The following is a 20,209-nucleotide window of genomic DNA, read 5'->3' as shown; positions in this document are numbered from 1 at the left end:
AGGAGACAGAAGAGCCTTATTTTAAGACCCAATGACCTGTGTGTGTACATTAAAGTCCCAAACAACCAGAAGAATTATAATTGGTTGTTCATCTGTAATTAAAAAAAATAAATAAATAAATAAATAAAGGGGGGGAATCATGTCGTGTTATCAAGGAGAGGCCGCCCTGGACGTTATTGTACAAAGTGTCATAGTTAATTTTAATAAAGCGGTAATTGAAACTCAAACCAAAACCAAACCTTATCCAAACCGCAGCACTGGTACATCAAAGGCCGTTCATCCCGACTCAGCAGCAGGAATAAACATGTTAATAATTATTTTGCTTCCTATAAATCATTTCCTCTTTAATGACAACTGCATGGACTTGAATTGTTATTCAATGCATCTATTAAAAATTTATTAAGGATTAAAGTTCTGCATAGTTGATGGTGTGTCCCTTCGAGTGACCCAAACAGATGTGCATCAGACTCTGTGTATCACACTAACACGATCTCAAACATCAAGTAGATTCTAAATCGATGTTTGAAATGTGCAGAATGTAAAATGCAATTAGGTGTGTTCCCATCTGCTCCTCTGAGGTGTATAAATTAACTTTCTAAATGCAGGAGCTCAAAAGAGTACACGTCAACGAGAGAAGTGTGAAGTCGTCAGAAACACATCAATGCGAGGCAAGATGTTTTTCTTCTTTGGTGTCTACTGATGTGAGGCTACATTTCATAACGCCTGCAGACAAAAACAAAGACATGCACTTAGCAATAATGTATCGCACTAGCTAATGGTTACAAACCCGTTGCCATTCTGGATTCAATTTAATGAGCGAATGCATCCATCAAACTATTTATTACATAATTCGTCAAGCAGGGAATACATTTTATCAGAGGGCTTTTCATTCCTATTCAGTTTCTCTTGTTCGCTCCAGAAACAGAAACCACATAAATATACTTTTAGTGTGTGGGAGAGTCTCGCAAACCACTGAGGAGGTGTGCAGACAGGGAGACAGGTGCACAGGGCTCTCTGTCTTATTGCTTCGCTGTTGCTCTTTTCAGTGGAAGGAAGGGAGAGGAAAGGTAGCCGCGCTAATAAGTTCAGCTCTATCCATCGGTTGCACTCGGTACGACAAGGGTTACCCCTGTGTGTGCCCCAACGTCACTCTGCCTCCCAATTACCGCATTTCCACACATATACACACTTACCCGCACACTCATGGATATTCAGGGAGAAATTTAAATGCTCTCCATTACATTCATAAAGGATAGATCGTCTTTTAAAACCAAAAGCGGTCTCTTCACCTCTTACACACTGTAAGCCATACATTAAAGCACGTGCACATTATACAGCGAAGCCTGAAAATTAGCCACCTCACTGTGAGAAGTGTCAAACTAGAGTTTTGATAGTAATAAATACAACAATTAAAACAGGAAATGCAGTTCGAAAAAGCGCAGAAAAAAAAAAAAAAACTGCTGGTCACACAACACTACAAAAAAAACTTGAAAAAGAGAATCATCTGTAAAACTTGGCTCAAGTGGTGCTGATTGAATTTTTGCTGGCTCCCGCTGCTCGAGTGTCTTCTCACATTGTTAGTTAATCATGCATAAATTAAAAGCTCCAGTACAGTCCAGTTATTAATCCATTGTTAAAGCTGAATGCTGTTTCCATTTTAGGAGCTAGCCAGCATTAAATATGCTAAAATTGCAATAGTTTCAATATTTACATATAATTTCCAGTTGACATTTTCAATATTCGCTCCCAGAGCAACCCCGGTTGAGATAGTGGTGTACTTTGAGTGCCTGCAGTCGTACATCTCTGTTTGGCTGCTGGCACCTAAATGCCAACCTCAATCCTAGCAGGAGTGAAGTGGAAAAGGCTGCAAAGTCGCAGCCACAAGCCAAAGCCAGACAACTATGACTGTGTCATATCATCTGTACTAATCAGCCAGCAGTCTGATTTGAGATCAGTTCATTGGGGGCTTGCAGAGAGATAAAGCCGGCATGGCGGAATCACACCCAAACTCTTGCAACACCATTAAGATAACACCCAGAAAATAACTTCTGGTGTTAGTGGAGTTTACAAAACCGCCTCTGTCATCCCGCAAATCCGAGCCGTCCTAATTCATGTTAAGGTTACATGTTTTCCCCTCAATATTCTTTGCGGTGCACAGCCTTTTGGAGGGTCATCAGATGGTGTTTGCTGCCACAGTCACCTCTGAAAGCAGGAAATGCCAGGCAGATAAAGCTGCTACAGCACCACCAACACAAACACAAACACACACACACAGTGACATTTCAGATCGCCACAGCAAATCTGGGACCATAACCAACAGTTCCGCTCTGAATCCAAGCTTTTCTAATTCATCTCTCTCCTTCACTATTTCTGAGGGCACTCCTGCCACTATCAGACTTTCAGCCCCAGAACTCTCGCCGTCTGCACCCACTCTGCCGTTTGAAATGACTCGTGTTAACTACTCCACACTTTTTGTCTTCTTCTTTTTTTTTTTTTTTTTCCTAAATGGCTCCGACAAATCAGTTACATCAGGCTACCGTCGGTGGAAACCCTGAATGAGATTATTACCCTAATGAAGTCATTTAAGTTGTCCGAGACATTTTAGTCTTTGAATGACCGGCCAAATGCACCAGACAGACTCTCCGTGCTCTGGCAGATGCCAAGATGGTGGCAAAAACAGGCTCTGATGGGCAAAGGGGACGAGGCAGATAAGCACGACAACGGGGAGCCAGACAGCATTAATCTCAGGCCATGTTGAAAACATAAATACACCATAAACACATAAAGATAGTATGAGTGGGTCATAAAATAGTGGTACAATAAGAGGGAATGCAGAAAAGTAGGGAGACAAACACAAAAGGAGATGGTGATGGGACTTTTTTTTCTCACCGCTCCTCCAAACAGAAAGAAAAAACAGGTCTTGTTCACAGAATAATAAAAAGACCATTGGATAAAAAAAAAAAAGGAATAGGAAAGAAAGAAAGGAATGTCCTGACAGATGGAAACTGAGAATGCAAAGTAAACAAGGAAGACAGATGTCAAAACAAAGTCCAGCGTCTGTAACTTCACAAAAGCAAGCTGGACTTGTCTCACTGAAGTCGTTTTCTTCAGTCACTCACAGAATCTCCAAACACAAATTAAATTGTGAATTACTAACTTGTACAAGTTAGTGGTCACTTGATGCCATCAGAATATCTACAGATATAATATAGACTAATGTAATATATATAGACTGAAAGAAAGGAAACAAGGTAGTGAATAAGTATGAAACAGTTACGTCCAGAGTTCCATATGTACGGAACCAGCAACACTTGGTACCTGTCTGTGTGTGTCTAAAAGCTGAACATGATCAGCAGCAGGTGGAGATTTCCTTCTGTTATCTACAAAACACCTTTTCAGCACCTGCTGCATAAAAATCTCCTTCATGTGAGTTAAAGTAATGTGCTCATTTGTTATCAGTGAACACACAAACACTGGGGAAATTCATTTCCGAGTGATGAGTTCACACAGAAACTAACAGCAGCACTCAGCATTACCCTGCCTATTTGTATAAAGCACATTTTCCACCGGCAGAAAAACCCTGCTAAGACCTGGTGGGATCGGGTCTTTGCGTCAATGGAGAAGTGTACAATCGGCACTAAGACTCAGGTCAAATAACTGCAGTAAACACAGGAATTTATTGGCTCTGGCTGAAAAGCATTGATGTAAACAGAACGCGTGGGTGAACCTGCTAATTTTTGTTCCTTCTCCTGCAGTAATATCTCCCAGAGCAGAGACACACACCTGTCACCTGCCCAGCACGGTTCTATTTGACCAGTAACACAGCGGCTAACCCTAACCCTTCCTCTGATAGCAAACTACATCTCTGAAATAACTTTAAAAAAGCACAAAACCACCGATGGAAGCGTCTCACAGAGACTCTTTTTCAGATCCTTTAAAGTTTTCATGCTGGTCAGTAAAGCTCTGAATGGTCTCGGACCAAAATACATCAGCGACCTCCTGACCCAGTATGAACCTTCCAAACCCCTCAGGTCATCTGGCTCCAGTTTTTTATCGGTCCCCAGAGTCAGAACCAGACATGGAGAAGCTGCATTCAGCTTCTACGCTCCACATGTCTGGAACAAATTCCCAGAAAGCCTCAGATCAGCTGAAACAGTCAGTGTATTTAAATCCAGGTTGAAGACACACCTATTTTCAGCAGCTCAGAATCTATTGGTACTTTTAAGCCTGAGTTTTAAAAAATCTAATCTGATTTTAACTGATTTTATCAGATTTTATCTATTGTTCTTATTTCTATCTTCTCTGTTCAAACTTTAATCATGCTATGTTTTAATGTCTCTGTAAAGCACTTTGAATCACCCTGTTGTCGAATTGTGCGATACAAATAAACTTGCCTTGCCTTGCCTAGTGCATGACAGACAACCACAGTCTTGGGGAACGACTGGCCCTTCATGAGGAGGGTCATCGCTCACTGGAAGGGAAAAGTGTAAAAGGAAAATGTGATGACTGCAGCCTGGAGAAGAAACATTTCTCCAGGATATTCCTATTTTTGAAATGTCCCTGTCTCTGGTGGGTTTGTAATAAAATATGATTATAGTAAGTTACTGCAAATTTAGAAAAAACACGTACACATCAAACAAGGTCAAGGTAGCTCGGTTGGTTGAGTTTGTCTTGACTATGATTCTATTAATAAGAATCAGCCAAGGCACACTGAGCAAACAAATTTATATCCAAGTACATCGATGGACAAGTGGTGACGATCCACCGAGTGTCCTTGAATGACCACAATTTACTGCACGAGTGGCGGCAAGCAGCAGCGGTCTGCAGAGAAACAAGAAAGCACAGAGACGGACTGCAACACAACAAGAGCAGGAGGGAAAAATAAAAGGAAGGAGGCGGTGGGAAGAGAGAGCAAACAAGGAAGAAGGAAATAAAATACAGCGGGAAGAAAGGGGGAAAACAACTCAGTGGAGAGTCAAGACATGTGAGGCCCATCAAAGGGAAGCCAAGCAGAGGAAAAAATATAAATAAAACACAATCATTAACCGTCTTCTCCGCACTTAAGAAGGGTTGCCGCGGCAACTGAAATCGGGACCTGGGATAAAACGAGAAGCGAGAATGTGTGGGACGAGCCAGGTGAGACAGACAAGAGAGACGATCACACTCACGTGAACGCCACTAACACAACACTGTGATACATAAAAGACGTCAGTGTGTTTTCTTTTCAAATCTTTAAAAAAGGCGGAAGGCAAAAGTTCAGGCAATGGAGCACGTCCAGCAATGTGATGTGACATCTGAAGAAACAATGAATATTAAGTTAAATAACAACACAGACGCACACATGCACACTTGTATGATCAGTGTTCGTGATAGACTTCCCACTTCCAGTTATTAATTAAGTCAATTTTATTTGTACAGCCTCTAATCACAGCGAGTCTCGGAGGTTTTCTCGACGCCCACGCCATGAAAAGAAATTAAAATGATGCCTTCCAACCTCAGGACCTCAGAAAATCTGTGAAAAACTCCCATAAAAAGTCATTAGGAAAAAAACAGAAGGGACCTGTGACAGAGCTACTTATCAGTAAACAACAGACGTGATATACAGATAATGATTTTTACAATGCTGTTATAAATTTGAAAGCACCCATTTCACCGCAGCTGACAAATTTAGCTGTGAGCGGTTATCAAGCACCTTTGCTGTCTGCTTGGAGGTTGCCAAGAGACAGATAATGCCAACTGGAGGCTGGCAATTTATAAGGTCTGAGTGTTAAGACCTAAAATGTCAATATTGGTCCCAGGAGAGAGAATAATTAAGGCATGAAGATCTAAAAGGCTTGTCACATATGGTCGGCCAGCTGTCACATCTGTCTGTTTATATTCATGCCAGTAACAACCAGAGCTATACTAAAGCACCAGCAGCAGAGTATGTAATGGCTGAGCATGAAATGTCAGCTGACTGAGCTACAACTAAAGGCTTGCACAAGAATGCACTCCGAATGAGGAGAAGCCTGGCATTTCAAACAATACGCCAGCCCCACTTCTCATTTTAGACGTTCCCTCCCAAGTGGCTTCTCTCGAAAAGATCTATTCCCAGTGGTTCCCCATCACATGTTCCCAGTGTTGGGTGTTCCGGGAGTTAGTGCTGCTGAAAGAGAGAACGGCATTTAAGAGTAAACTATCCAACTCAGCAGAATTCCTGCAGGATGTCAGGCCGACATGTTGCAGCGATAATCCCTCACACCGGTGAACCCGTAATACAAGTGTCAACGTCTTCTCCGCTGACGTGGCCCTTACGATTTCCATATTTTCCATATTTGTTCTAAAACTATCTACATATGTTCGAACCCGAACCCTAACCAATTCCCCCATTTAGGGGGAAAATAGACCATAAAGGTAGGGATGTATCTGGGCGAAGCTAATCTATGACTGGCAAGACGACACCAGAAACAGTGACCTGCCCGAGAAATCTCAAAAGCAGCTTAAGGCGTAACAGGTCTTTAGATTTTGGGCTTAAAAACTTTGAAGTAGTGCAGAGAGGAAATTGAAAACAGAGGAGAGTCGAAGCTCTGTTTGTGACAAACAACATTTTTTGTCAATTAGGTAGAAAGTTATGCATCTAACACAAGTGCTTTTTTCTGCAGGGATAACGAATGAATGACTCTTACGGACTCTGCAAACCTTAGTCAGCTTGTTTTGCTCCAAACGAAGGAACAAGTTGCTTCTTTGCTGCTTTTATGCATTGGTTGCTTTTATGATAAAACCATGGACAACTTTCAATTTAGCTATAATTTATCAACAAAAGCCATGTGAGAGGCAAATTAGACCAAACAAATCCAATTGCAGTCCGTGTCCCCATAGCTGAGCTTTGTGAACTTGCAGTCTTGGGGTTTTGTTTGCGCTGAGCTTCAGAGTTTTTAAATTTGCCGTATACTGAGAAGGCATTTCACTGCATCCGGAGTGCGTTTTTTGCCCTTAGTTAATTTTTGTTATGCTGGGCTTTTCAAGCGCGAGTAAGTTCCAGCTTTGTGATGACAACATCCATCTCCCTATAGCCATAAAACCAGAGCAGGGTCAGTTCTTGTAGCTGAAGGTCTAACACCTAAGCAATAGCTTTGCAGTTGACTCCAGGTCAAAATTTTCATGCATCATGGCAGAGTTCTTATTGGAAGCGTAGAAGTCACAACTCTCACCAGGCTAAATGAAAAAGAGAAGCGTAAAGTGCAACCATGATTCATTAAAACTGACTGGAGCCAATGAACCCGGGCTCAGGGCACAAATGGAACAGATCTCGTGACACGGGTTGGGCGGGGGTGGTCGGGCACCTCCCTGCTGTGTAAGCAGGCGGCGTGATGGCATGTGGAGGTGTGTGGTGGCGTTGACTGACAGTTCAGGTGAACTGCATGGCCTGCTGAGGCGTACAGATCCAGCTCCTCTGACTGATCTGAAGTGGCTTCAATTAAGTGGAGCAGCCAAGTGTGAGGGAGGGGACTAGGTGTGGGGGGTGGAGGGGCAGGCCCCAGACAAGCCTTCTGACAGATTTTGGAAGGGGGGAAAGATGAGTGGAGCCTTCTGACAGCCCCTCTAATGCCCCACTAACTTCAACCTTTCTCGATCTCCTCGTAGCTAATTACTTAGTATCTACATGGAGACACTTGTCACCGTGATCACAGCAAATTGGCTGTAACTGCAGGGTCAGAGAAACGGTCCTTCACTCACGTACACAGGCGCACACACACACACAAGATACACACATCTCGTCTTTGCACACGAACAAAAGTCACACCAGTTTTCATCAATTTTCAGTACGGAAACTATTTTGAGTTTCCCAGGAGAACAGAAATTAAGTCACCACCAGAAAATCCAATATTACACACAAACACACACACACGTACATCTACAAAAGCATTTTCACACTGATGAGCTGACTGCGTGATAATGTAGAAAGGGGGGTGATTAAAATATTGCAGCATTTCTCAACAAATCCTACACACAGATTTAATTTTCATGGGTATATCCAGCAACACTGACGTGAGAGGACACTGCCAAAGTGAAATGTTAGTTTCACTTTGAATGCATGAAGGTCAATCTCACTCAAAACACGTGGGAACATGGAGAAGAGACTTGAACGGCGTCCTGAAATTTCTCACAGCTCCACATTTGCACCAACGCCTTGCTTTGGGTTTAAAGCAAACCAACGGCAAACAAACAACCCTATAAACATCAGCAGGTTATTATGTCACATCAATAATGCATCTATCATGTACTATTTTTCTCATCTCGGCACACACAATAATGCGTATCTTATGGCCTCTAACTGAATAGTGTGCTGTTTAACACTCTATTTGTTCTTGTTTTATGGCTGTCTTGCTGTTCTTGCTAGTTTTACATTGTCTAATTAACGGGGGAGTTTTGGGGTGAGTCATAAAACACACAGGCCCAAGTAATTTCACCTGAAGGATGGATCTTACTGTTGTTTTTCTTTCGTTGCCCCTTCTTAAAATCATCTTCCTCTTCAATTTTTTTGTTTCGTTTTTTCATTATTATAACTGTGTGGAATTTTAAACTCTTAAATGATGGCTGGATACCGCCTGAAACTTTTGACACATATTGCAATTTATATGATCAAGTGTCTAGTGTATCCTCTGTTCTCCTGCTACTTGGTATTCCTCCACCGGTAGCCTCTACATCATCTGTCACCTTCATTCTTTTTGAAGGTTTGTGTTTCCTATTCAAACGATCTACTTTACTTCTCATTCTGCACCATCCGGTTCCTCTAACCAACTCCTTGATTCCATGCTGGCCATCTGGAAATACCACAGGTGACTGCTGTCATGTCAAAAAGCAAAGCAAAACAAAATTTAGCTTGTGCTTGAGAGCAAATGACTAAAACTGTAACACTCTGACTCATTTCTATGAGGCTGCATCCACAACCAAAAAGTCTCCACCCAGACAACAGTTACATCCATCTTTACACACACGCTTAACCGTTCATATACACTGAGCTTGTGTGTGTGGGAAAGCAAGATTATACTCTGCTGTTGATTAGTTCCAGAAGATACTGCAAACAAGGAACAGCAAAAGGCAGCTGTAGCATTAAAATGCAGATTTTCACTGCACAACAACAGCTAGCAAAGACAACTAGGTCAGCACCGACTTCCCTTTGTTACTCATGTGGCTTTGACGGCTGGCCAAATCTGAGTTTTCAAATTAAAACGGGTTCAGCAGCTTTTCCAAAAGTTTCAGTTTTAGGTGCAAAAAATGTAGCAGAAATGATGCCTCTTAAAACTAAAAGGGTAGACGTACGGATGCCGCCTCAGCGTTGTGTCTTCCAAAGCACAACCTGTAACTAAAGTAGACTAGTTTCAGAAAAGATTACAGATTTTTCAAGCTGGATATACATTTTAAACAAAGACCTATGACAAATCAGTGCAGAACACATGGCAGCAGAGTGACTGCAATATTTATGGATAGCTGCAAAATTAAAACAGAACTGTGCTTAATTGGATTTGAGGCCTTAAGTTCAAATAATGTGATTCAGACATTTTTCTCCAGAAAATACTAAGTAATATGTCTAAATGTTTCTTAGTAAAAGTCAGCAAACACATCACGAGATAAGGCTGCTTCAAACACCCCTCTGCCTTCCAGTATACTTGCCACTTCCCAGTATTAGAACAGACCACTGCCCCTCTCTCCCTCCCCCAAAGATCCTCACCCTATTTGGTACTCACCTAGATCAAAGTCCCTCGCACATCTGTTCCGCTTGCTGCTGCCATGACTAGCCAGCTGGACTCCGTCCGTCAGGTCCCTCTGTCTGTAGGTGTGTCAGTGCTGTGCGTCTATCCGAAGCCTGAGCTTCTTGGCAAGCTGCAAACGCAAACAGCAGAAAGAATCAACAACACTGTAGTTGTGAGAGCAAGCGTAGGAGTGAGCCAGCGCCTTATCATATTCTTGCAAGAGACTCCTTGTCAAGTTGACTGTTTGTATGCGCATCTGTTATGTAGGAGACTTGAATGCAGATTCCCCCCCCCCCCTTTTTTTTTTTTGAGATGGTGTGCATGGACTTTATTGTGTGTGTGTGTGTGTCTGTGTGACAAGATATTGCAAAGACGCATGTTTTACAAACAGTGTAAGTGAAGTTTACAGAAAGAGGTGGAACAGAGTGGGACGGTGGTCCCCCTTTTGTAATTACACCCGACATTAAAACACTAATCCAAACACAAACTGCACAGTGGAAAGGAAAAGTCTGTGAAGCCTTTGGAGAGAAATGCTTTTCTGCATTAAACCAGCAATTAAATGTGATCTGATCATCAACGTCACAAGCGGAGGCAAACACAACGTGCTGAAGCCAATAACACTAACACACAAACAATTCGAACATTGGCTGTGCTGATGGGAAAAAGGACAGATTTGGATTTACAGTCCTAAAACAACTGGTCCAGTAGCAGCAGAGTCAAATCAGATACCTCCTCAGGTCCTTCCACAGTGTCTCCACTCCAACAGGTGGATTTTCCCCATTGGAAGTCAGTGTTTGGTAAAATGTGATGGTTGGGGTCTCGCTTCAGCAGGTGGACCACGTGTGATACTTTTATTAGTTGTGGGATTTATTTCCCCCTTCACGGCATCACACTGTCCGGTAGCAGAAGCAGCAACGCCCTGAATCCTGAAGACCCCCTTCACCCTCCCTCACCTTCGGGGTGTGTGTTCCTGCTGGGATGCAGCACACTTTTAATACCACACATTGTGCTGCCTGTTGCTCCCAAACAACTTCACCTTAGTTCCATCAGGCCACAAAAGATTTTCCCTGAGGAGGTGTGCAGTGTCAAACTTCAGGTGCTGTGATGTTTTTATTTGGACAGGAGCAGGTTTCGGCACCGTGTCCTGTCATGGATCAGCTGCTTTTAGTTTTACCTCATCTTAACTGGCCACAGCAGCCACTTACTGAATCATTTCATTTATAAAGAGCTTGTTTCACTGTGGACTGATGAGTATCATAAATCTTTGATATAACCTCATTATCAACTTTTCTTGACCATAGCTCTTCTTGTGAGGCACCAGCAGCTGCTTCTTGTAATTAAATCAAAGTATCTTTGACCAACACTCCAGTCTGGCATCATTTGTTTGAGCCAAGAACTCCAGACTCTCCAGCTTTTAGCTTCAGTAAATCCAATATGGACCAGGGCAACACAGTTATTTGTGTGTTGTTAGTTAAAACAGATTGTTTGCTAAAGATTTTAACTTTTAGGGGCAAATTTGCACATAAATTCAAATGATTCCAAAAGGTTAACTGACTTTTTGGTGTAAACATCTTTAAACATTTGGTGTAAAAATCTTTACTATGTAATAAATTTGAAACAGGAATGGTACGTTTATGTGGCGCATAAAGGTCTGACAGAGACACCGATAACAGTAAAACTATTTAACAGAAAAGACCCACAATGGTTCTTAACTCCGACATGAAGGTTTGGTCCGGCAGTCTCATTAAAATCCTGGGAGTCCATTTCCACTTCAAATACCTCTATCTAAATAAATATAACGGAATACACTCAGTCCTACTGCACATGTCTGCCAAACACAGATGAGCAGGATTTCACAGACAGCCAGCTGGTTGTTCTGGACAGTCGAAATGTCTAAAGAGAAACAGCCACAGTGATGCTTTTAGGACTCGTAACACAGCCAATCCATAAAGGCACCTGACATTTAAGACATTTAAACAAAAAAAAAAAAAAAAAAAGGCTGATTTGAGTCAATTATCTTTTATAACCCACTCATAAAGTACAAAGTTTTAAAACAGGCAGGGAATGACCTGAAACTGTGGCGACAGCTACAGAAATGTTAGACACAATTCGCCCCAGACGTGAAATAAATTTTGACACTAACACTAAAGACTGACGCACATTTGGCCCAGATGTACTGTGCAAAGAATGGGACACTTTTTACACCGAGGTTCTTTGTATTCATCCCCAGTATCTAAACTGCCTGTGGGCTTTTACCTCAGAGAGAGAGAAGAGATGATCTACATGAATGAATGAAATATCTTAAGATCGGCATGTTTACACATACGTACCAAGGAAATGTCAATCAGATGCAAAATGCAGCTGTTGAGCTCTGAAAGAAATGTCAAAAAGCTAACCCGACTTCTGTGATGTGTGGATGTGACTGGCAGCACTTGATCAATAGCTCACCTGAAATGAATATGAGATCATTCCCCGTCGACTTGAAGCGGACAGGCCCTCCAAACCTGCCAACAAAAAAAAAAAAACCAGACACAGCCCAGACGAACAGGCCTCATCAGTCAAACGTCAAATTGGGATTTCTGATGCTTCCCGTTTGTGTAAATGAAAGGTCAGACTTGTGACCGGGTAACGTCTGTGATCACTGTTTCTCCTGGTCTTCCAGTTTTCACCCTCACAGATTCTAAAATGCAGACAGCAGCTCATTATACCATGGTTACAGAGGATACTGGTTATTTTGAGAACATTTCACAGCTTTGGCGGTGAAACCTCATCACTGCTCGACATTAATAGCTGTCAAGCAAGCTTCAGCTTACAGCTCCGACATTGAGAGGAGTGGGGGAAGCTACAGCTAAAACGGCGAGTCTATTAATCCCCAGTAGTTATTAACCAAAGTGATGGAAAATTAATTGCTAACTGCTTCAATAATGGGTTAATTTTTTAATGTGTTTTTGAGTCAAAGGGGTATTCAGTGTTTTTCTCTCCTTTATATTATTGTAAATTCCTCATCTTTTGGTTACACTTTCTTTGGTGATGCTTTCAGAAAGACTGATTACTTTTCTCTCTGTATTTTACATTTCATAGACTAAACCATTAATCTAGTGTTACCGGCTCAGCTTTCCCCCTTTAAGGGCAGCGGATGGATGATGTGTAATCCTCCAGGCATTACAGGAGGAGGATTTTCCGCATGTGTCGAGGAGTAAAAAGGATACCCTGTGCTTTTTCCGCACAAAAAACCTACATACTTCAGAGAGTCACTATAAATGTCTAGATAAGCCCTGGATATAGGGACATAACAGTGTTGAAACGCTTGCGTTCCGGGCGCTACTTAAACGCCTCATCATTCCTCAGCGGAGTGGTACAGAAAAGAAAGCTTGTTACCAGCTCGAGTACTCCCAACTACTGGGTGCTAACTAACGGCACATGGAAGGTAAAACTACCGACCACACACTCGTGGCTCCATTGGCTCTTCGCTGCCTCCTTCCTGTCACTCTGTTGCTGTATCAAACTCCCAAATAAGTCATAATAAATAATAAAAATGATCTATTAGAGTCAAAGGACCACAGCTTCCACAAATCAGATCTTTTAGAACGATTTCTTAAGGGCCCTTTACTGTGAGGGGACAGACAAAGTTAGTTGCAAGCTGATGAACAAAACCTTCTCTCAGAGGTCAGTGGAGACCAAAGTAAGGGCTAAAAGAATATTGAATATTAGACATCAGCGCCTGGGAGGACAGACACTAGGTTATAATGAAAGACAGTTTGCTATAACAGCTCACCAGATGATAACAGGTCAGCCTCCATATTATTCTGAGGTGTCACATTCTTTCTGCTCTAATGGTACTCTTAAAGACTCAAAATGGCTGCTGTTTTTGTGCTCCATACTTTCTGTGTCCAATATTCACGCTGGTCAGAGGTGTGACACCGCGTTTTGACCACAGGAAATGAGATTTGACCTGGAGCTTCTAAAAACCCCATCAACCGTTTGGATGAGCAGGATGGGATACAACCCTCGCGCCCTTCCTGTCTCCTCCGTCCTTAGTCATTTTGCTCCCCCCCCCCATGACTCCAGCAGTCTCAGGTGGTCAGTTGAGACGGGGACAGATGCCACCAAGGCCCCGCCAGTTGACCCCGGCATCATGTGGCAGCGGTCAAAACAGAAAAGGGATGGTAGGTCTCCCACACAGGGAGGTGGGAAATAAAAATACAAGAGCAGGGAAAGCAAAATGCAGAAAAATGAAGAGCTGACAAGATCCAGAGAGGGGAGAGGCAGGATGAGAGATCGGTCAGTGTACAACAGACTGAGAGAGCAGAGTGGTACAGCAGCTCAAACTGTAGTCAAGAAACTGAGGAACAAAAAAAAGAGACCCTAAAGGGATGGAAGAGAAATTAAGCAAAACGCAGGTCAGAGAGGGACACAGTGAAGTGGAGGCAGCCCGAAAATAAAAAATAAAAAGATGTCAGACCCCATTCTTCTCTGACAAGAAGGAGAGAATTACAGACGAAGACGACAGGCTCATTCCTCCTCGTCTCACCGCTCCTAAAACCTGCACAGACTTAAAAAGACCAATAAGTAGAAAGGAACAAAATGACAAGAGGGGGTTACAGCGAGCACTCGACTGCATTTTAAAAGCACCACCGAGGAAGAATAACTGACACAATTAAGAGCATAACTGTCATCACAGCCAATCAGCCCAGGGCTGCCCACACACAGGGGTGCCGAGCAGCAGCCCAGTCATGAGGAGGGATGAAGGGCGGCTAATTCCCCCCAGCATTTCAGCATGGACTGGTAACAGTGACTACCAGATACCTTCAGAGGCTTAAAGGCTGCAGCGGCGTAATGCAGCAGAAAACAAGAGACACATGTATAAAACCGGTCCATCACTACACGTCCCTGCCTCATTTGCATCCTGAGAGGGAAGCTGACATTTAAATATAATCCTGCTGACATGCAAACTAAGTGCAGCCAATTCCGTGGCCCACATGCGTATCAAAAAACAGTATGAAATGCAGATATGAAACCAATCACAGGCGAATGCGTACTCTGACTCAATAAAATACAGACCCAAATTTAATAAGGAGCACTCGGGCTCCACCACTGTGACATTTCCTCTTCCATTTCACTTTTACAGTTAACATTCAACCACCCTCCATTTCTCTTTCTCCTCACCGCCGCCTGCCCTCCCCCACTCAGTTTTTTGCTCAAAATCCACTTCTCTGCCTCGACCTTTTTTATTTCTGCCCCTCTCCATCCAAAACAACAGCCATTGCAGAAAGAGGGCCATCAATCTTCCTCAATGAGCCTGGAGTGCGTGGGAGTGCCAAGGCTACGGCAGATTACTATCTCTCCTTACCTCCACTCAACACAGATAACATCTATCACGAGAGGATGGGCAGACGGGACAGGCTGGGGGGGTCGAGAGCAAGTCAAAGAAACAGCTTGAGATAGCTGACGGACGCATTAGCTCTTAAAAGTCCAAAACAAACATCCACCCCTGTCAACAGTGGAGGCTCTTCAAGACGTACAGCAGCCGCATTTAAAAATCACTAATCCTAAATACCAACTTCAAACCTGACCGTTCCTTTATTTCTACAGAGAGTCGAAGTGCACTTTACAACTCCTATAACCAGCTGGCATTTATTATTACACACCGCTCTTATTAAATCCATAAATATAATGAGAATTTCTGAAATTATCGATCACATCGATCTGTAAAATGTCAAAAAAGTCTTTTTCAAACCGAAACGTTGCTGTTGTCTGAGAGGTGTGGCGGGAAAACACAATGTGACCATCGCTTTTGACCAGAACAAGTTTACATACGTCACTCTGATAGAAGTGAAACACACAAAGAAATGCTGATTTCACTGACAGCTGGTGAGGCTTCAAAAATGCCTCAAAATAAATGCTTTGCTGCCTATTCACCTTTGCTGTGTAGATACATTTTGGCAGAAAAACTAATCAATTTATTGAGCTCAGAAGCTACTTACAACACTGAAAGTTGTTTATTGCATGTTGCTTAATTTATGAACATGGGTGAGAGTGAAATGAAAATGAACCCACAATATTTTGGATCAAGGAGCTTGTGAGAAATAAGGTGTGCCAGATTTAGTTGGCTCCACCGGCTCGCTCCATGTGCCAAACTGCATAGACATAAGTATTGGCTCAGACTCGGCAACAGGAGACTCCCAGTATTAAAAGACTCAAACCATGATCGAGGCCAGAAAAAATAAAACAAATAAAAATTTAATCGGGACCGTGGTTACAGCATTAATGTTGAATAGCTACATCTGATATAATCTGCATGTTTGACATTTTAACAACTCAGCATCTGTCAGCTCTGTAGAAAAATGAAAGCTCACAAAGGGTGAGAAGGTTTCCAAAGAAACCTGACGTTGGTGTTGCTGCTTCGTGAATTCAGTTATTTTAGTTGAATCCGTAGCAGATGCCAAACTTACTGTTTTACGAGTATCATGTATGTGAGGGAGCATGATGAGACATGAAGGAGAAAAAACAGTTGGCAGTGCATATGTGGATGTGTGTGAAAGTGTTAAAGCCTAAATTTATAGCTCCATGATATTTCAAAACTGTGTGCGAATGTGAGACTGACAGAGCATTGCCAATCACAAAGGTGGAAAAGCCACAGCTGTGACCGCACAGCCGAGAGGGGTTTTTAACAAGCCGCCTCACTGACCGCGTGCTGTAGTGGCAATAATCCACACACACACAAACTGTGTTTCACCACCAAATCCAAGGCCAAGTGTGTAATTCTGAGGGAAGCCAGTGAGAGAAAGAGATGGGCTACACTGGAAAACGTGAAGGAGAGATTTTGCATAGAAAATTCTCCCATTAGCAGCTGACAGAAGTGTGATGGAGCAAAGGCTCTGTGATCTCCCATTACTTATACAACATGGTCTTCTCAAGCAATGTGCATCGTGTTTAATCCAAGGACACAACAAGACCACCAGGCCAGCGATGACAGTTACATCCACAATTGAGCATGATAGGGCTAATCGCTATGCAGCTTTCCCACAGAGGAAAACCTTCTTGGGAGAGTCTTGTCAGGCATAATAAGCTCTCCTTGCGTTGTCACAGCACTGTTGACGAGGAAGGTTAAACTTAGAGCTGTCCATAAAGCTGTCCAGCTGGGGATTGGCGGAGTGCGGCCTCTGTTGGGCCTCTGGGCGACACGATGACAAAGTGGAAGAGGAGGAGGGAGCTGCGATGGGTCTCAGACCACCCCGTAAAGACTTTGACACGAACATAATCACTGATAATTGATTTTGCTGGTGAGGAAGGTGTTACATTAAAGGATAAAAACAGCGGCGACGGCGGCAGCGCGGCGCTGAGGTTTAATGGGAGCTGATGGGGCCAACGCTGCCTGTCAAACACCATCTGATCACACATGAAGAGATGAATTCAAAAACTTACACATATCATCAAATCACAATCGGCACCAGAGTGGATGGTATTCTCAAAGGGGCTTTGATCAGCAGCGGACCAAGGAAAGCGAGGGGGCCCACAGGCCAAGGACGGCAGGGAGACGGAGCGTGAGGATAGACGAAGAGGACAGGCGTCCTTCGCTGATGCAGGATAGCCCTGAGACGTGACGGGAAAGAAACAACGGGGTGCACAAGCAAGGCTGGAATTTCAGTGCACTTTGGGGATACTGCACAAAACTTCAGCATGTCGAGCATCTTTTGTAATGAAGAAAATGAAAAACTTTCTAACACATGTGGCAGTCCACTGTGATGCCACCCATTGGTTTGCAAACCTCCAGTTTGTAATTTGGCCGTCAGCCTCTTGGTCTATTTGAAACCATATTGGGAGGAGAAGTCGCAGTACGTTGAACAGAGATAAATACAGGCGGCAGGAATTCTGCGGGTATGTGATTAAATTCTAATTCCACGTATAGCTCACGCAAACGTGCACAGCCTTTGCCTGTTTTTAGCTAATGTAGCTTTCAAATGCAAAGACTGGATACAGTGAAACACTTTTTGTTAGTTGGATCTCATTTATCAAGCAATAATGTCAAACTTTGCCTAATTGTAGCCTCTAAAATTTTCAGATTGTTGATTCATTTTCTGTTTATATCTCTGAATATTGAGTGTGTTTAATTTTGGGGCTGTTGACAAAACAAGACATTTGAAAATTGCACCTTGGGCTTTCGAAAAATTACTATTTTCTCATATACACATTATTAAATCATGAGAACAATCACAGTGAACCAGCAAACTGCAATTAAACCACTACACAAAAAGGAAGAAGCAATAGAGACCATCCAAATTCACAGAGGAAGAAGAGCAGCAGGTTGAAGATGTCTCGAACTGCCTACCTAAAAACTACCTGGAAAAACTGAGTCCAAGAAAAGTGTTGCTGCTTCAAAGCCAGTGAGTGGTCAGACCATTTGGATTTCTGCACCAGGTAAATGATAAAAACAAACAAATCAAATAAAATCTATTCCTGGAATAATGTTTTAAAGCATCCAAACTTCATTTCCAATGACTAAATATACATATGGTCTACTGTTTGGTGAAACACACACTATAATTAAAGAAATATTCAAAGCGGCAGCTCACTAAAACAAATTCAAGTTGCTCAGCAGTTAATCTATTCGTCATTATCTGGATCTGCTTCAGACTTGCAATAATCAAAATGGAGTACAACAGGCAGTGAATACTGCAGCTACAAATCAGGTAATGTTGTTCTCATTAGCTTATTAAAAAAAAATGCCCGTTTCACTACAGTAATCTGCCAGCTGTTTATTATTGTAAATTACCATCCTGTGGGAAACGCTAATAATTCGGAGGTGAGGTAATAAATACATGTTAACCTGTCTCACCTGTACTTTCAGCAGATCCCTGTCGCTTCCCATTGCATAACATGAAGCGCCAATTCAAGCCGTCCGCACGGCTTTGTTATTAACGTGTAATGGAGACACATGAGGTAAGTCTAGTAGCAGTGACTGGGGTGTGCCTATCTGCTGAGTGAATTGATGAAGACGGAGGGTTCCCTGTAGCCTTACAGTCAGAGCGCTGATAAATTGGCCAGCCTCCACCCTTTTCTCCCCACTGCAGAAAGTATGTGTGTGCCTGAGAATCAGCATGGACGCCCGCTAGACTGGAACTGACAATATTAAGTGGCAGCGCAACCAGCCTCATGAAAACAGGGAGGCAGAGAGCACCGAGGAGCAGGAAGGCCTCTATTATGTCACAGAATAGGAGGCATAAAAAGGAGGCAGTAAAACTTTGTGTCCTCCCTCTGCAGCACCAACAGACTCACCTTTCCTAAATTAAAGGTTGCCGAGCACAAGCAGCATGAGACGGACAGACAAACGCATATTTCCACCTTGTGCTGCAGACGTAAACACACATCGCCTCATGGTGGAGATGGCTGGTGGGACATCAAAGATTTCACCGACCCATAGGAGCCCCTTCAGGTAGACTACGGGGGTCGGATACGTTATAGACGAGCAAGGGAGGAAAGAGAGGGGGAAAAAAATAGGAGTAATGGCAAATAAGAGGAGCAGTGAAAGCTGCAGGCTTAAGACAGAGGGGAGAAGCAGAGGAAGACCGGAATGATGAGTGAGTGAGAAAATGCAAATGAGAGGCTGCTGAGCAAAAGAGGAGAGAGCGAGAGAGAGATTACTATACGAACTGCTGGAAGAGAATCTGAGGAGCAGAACAAAGCTGACAATGGCAAAAAAAAAAAAAAAAGTGTGGTGAGAAGGGGAATCGAGAGCACAGGAGGAAATGGCAACACATGAGACATGATGCACACATCGAGCAGCCTTTCAGTGTTAAAGCGAGCCTGTGTGCTTTCTCATATGTCCTTCACAGTGTAGTGCTGACATCACAGCACAATATGTTCTAAGAAAGCGGTATGAAAAGACCAGGAGAGGTGGACAGAAAGAGAGAGAAGTATAATAAAAAAAAGGACAGAGATGGTCACCACAGAGGCAGCCCGTGGCATCTGTTTCTCACGAGCCAGGACCACAGGGACGAAGAGTGGAGGAGGAGGAGGAGGAGGCGTACAGGCTCCTCTTCTCAGTCTTTTGCTCCCTGGCCATCCTCCACAGAAGCTGGAGGCTAGACTTAAGCAGTGCCAGCAGCCACTGGGGAGCAGGGAGAGGCCTTGGGAAGGGGTCACCGACAAAAACAAAACTGAGGGATGCACATCTGCATCATTAGCAGAGGAGCCAGAGTCTCCTGATGTGATCAGATCCCTCAGAAATGTGGCCACCACAGTCCCTGTGCACACAAACACCAACACCCTCCACGCAATCGCCATCCAGCGATGTCAGCCTCCTCTTCATGAATATTCATCTGCCTCATTAGCACTCAAGTGGGGAAACACAGCATATTGCATGAGACTCCCGTTACTTGGAGAGAGAATGAGAGTTGAGGGAGGGAGAGGAAAAGGGAAGAAGAGATGGGACACATGGTGACTGTAGAGGAAGCAAAGGGGAAGAGAAAGAGTAA

At 43.2% G+C, this 20,209-nt stretch overlaps 1 protein-coding gene across 5 annotated transcripts in view; it reads right to left on the bottom strand.

Moving 5' to 3' along the window:
• Nucleotides 1-20,209, bottom strand: part of spop (speckle type BTB/POZ protein) — a 79,069-nt gene that overhangs the window by 50,739 nt on the left and 8,121 nt on the right. For 2 of the 5 annotated variants that reach the window (XM_029508856.1, XM_029508851.1), the window contains 2 exons: nt 12,183-12,238; nt 9,729-9,864 (listed from right to left, as the gene is read on the bottom strand). The exons of 1 other annotated variant lie outside the window; for it this stretch is intronic. The gene's annotated coding sequence lies outside the window, so the exon portion shown is untranslated. The remainder of the gene's footprint in view (nt 1-9,728; nt 9,865-12,182; nt 12,239-20,209) is intronic. 2 more of the 5 variants (XM_029508850.1, XM_029508852.1) reach the window with 1 other exon arrangement.

The sequence above is a fragment of the Echeneis naucrates genome, chromosome 8, assembly GCF_900963305.1.
Source record: "Echeneis naucrates chromosome 8, fEcheNa1.1, whole genome shotgun sequence".
In the NCBI taxonomy this organism is placed as follows: domain Eukaryota; kingdom Metazoa; phylum Chordata; class Actinopteri; order Carangiformes; family Echeneidae; genus Echeneis; species Echeneis naucrates.
Note: the sequence above shows the minus strand (reverse complement) of the source record. Positions and strands in the feature narration are given on the sequence as shown.